The sequence below is a fragment of the Octopus bimaculoides genome, chromosome 17, assembly GCF_001194135.2.
Source record: "Octopus bimaculoides isolate UCB-OBI-ISO-001 chromosome 17, ASM119413v2, whole genome shotgun sequence".
Lineage (NCBI taxonomy): Eukaryota > Metazoa > Mollusca > Cephalopoda > Octopoda > Octopodidae > Octopus > Octopus bimaculoides.
The window spans coordinates 42,163,506-42,165,642 of NC_068997.1; positions in this window are offsets into that span (position 1 = coordinate 42,163,506).

Sequence of the window (2,137 nt, forward strand, 5' to 3'; positions counted from 1 at the left end):
GAAAGAGACAATGTGTGGTGACAGCGATTGTTTTGTGTTTTTAAATGTTTCAGAGAGGACATAAGAGAGAAAGAAAGGGAGTGAGAGAAAGAGAAAAAGTAAGAGAGAAAGAGAGGGAGTGAAAGTGACAGTGAATAGTGAGTGTTCGTTTTGTGCTTTTAAATGTTTATCACATCGCAAGAGAAGTAGGTACATAGATACATATACACATTGTTAAATCAAAAGCGGGAGAGAAGAGGGACACAAAGGAAGTGAAAGAGAAAGAGAGAAAGTGAGAGAGAAAGAAGATACATAAATAAAAAAAAAACTTCATACATAGACACAGCAAATATTGGATGTCAATTTCATTTTTCATTACCACACGAGGATAAAATTAACTCACAAATAACTGAGTACTCCACAGACATACATAACATTAACGTAGTTCTCAGGGAGATTAAGCCTCACACAGAACATGACCAGGCTGACCCCTTTGAATTACAGACACAATGCAAGACTTATATACATGAATGTTTTTGTGTGTATAGTTTAGGTTAGTTAAAACATGTTTGCAATAATGTGTTGCATGGTGGAAATAAACATAATTACCAAACTTACATTCATAAATCCATTAATTATGTCGTTCTTTTGCATTTCAATTTGTACATTAAGGTTCTTTGAATATGTACAATGTATTTTAAGGTTAAATAGTATGGCCAGTCTAATGACTGAAACAAGTAAAAGATGAAAGATAAAAGATATGTAGTCTATAGAAATATCTTAGTCATTTATTTGGTTTTTAATGTCCAATTGTCTTGTATGCATGGTTCAGATGGATTTCATTGGAACAGATTTTCTATAGGCAGATGCCTTTCCTGTCACCAACCTTTACCTGTTTCCAAACACAGTAGTGTTTCACCATGGTCAGACATGTTTTCATGGAAGACTATATGTATGTATGTATATATGTATTTTCTTTTATTCTAGTACTTGTTTCAGTCATTTGATTGTGGCCATGCTGAAGCACCATCTTTAGTTGAACAAATCGACCCCAGAACTTACCTTTTGTAAGCCTAGTACTTATTCTATTGATCTTTTTTGCCGAACTGCTAAGTTACAGGGACATAAACACACCAACATTGGCTGTCAAGCAATGGTAGGGGAACAAATACAGACACACAAATACATACAACATCATCATCATCAACATCATCATCATCAACATCATCGTTTAACATCCGTTTTCCATGCTAGCATGGGTTGGACGGTTCAACTGGGGTCTGGGAAGCCAGGAGGCTGCACCAGGCTCCAGTCTGATCTGGCAGTGTTTCTACAGCTGGATGCCCTTCCTAACGCCAACCACTCTGTGAGTTTAGTGGGTGCTTTATACATGCCACCGGCACAGGGGCCAGAGGAGGCTGGCAACAGCCACGATCAATTGGTGCTTTTTACGTGCCACCGGCATGGAAGCCAGTCAAGGTGGCGCTGGCATCGGCCATGTTCAGATGGTGCTTTTTATGTACTACTGGCATGGGTATCATAACTACAATTTCCATTTCATTTTCATTTTGATGTTGATGTACTTGACTCAATAGGTCTTCTCAAGCACAGCAAATCGCCTTGTGATCCAAGGTACTTTTGAGTGGGCTGGGGCTGGTTATGCAAAACTGGTGTAGGATACAGCCGTGAACTCACTTTATTTGCAGGGTCTTCATAGTCACAGCATATCTCCAGAGGTTTCAGTTTTTCGTCATTGCTTCTGTGAGGCCCAAAGTTCGAAGGTCATACTTGACCACTTCATCCCACGTCTTCCTGGGTCTACCTCTACCCCGGATTCCTTCAACTGTTTGGGAGTGGCACTTCTTCACACAGTTCTCCTCATCCATAGTACATGACCATATCAGCGCAAACGTCTCTCTTGCACGCCACATCATATATATATATATATATATATACATATGATGGGTTTAGTTCAGTTTCCATTTACCAAATCTACTCATAAGGCTTTGGTCAGCCCAAGACTTTAGTAGAAGACAATTGCCCAAGGTGCTATGCAGTGGGACTGAACCTGGAACCATGTGGTTGGGAAGCAAGTTTCTTACCACGCAGTCAAGTCACTGCTGTGCCAATATATATATATATATTCTTTTCTGTTTTT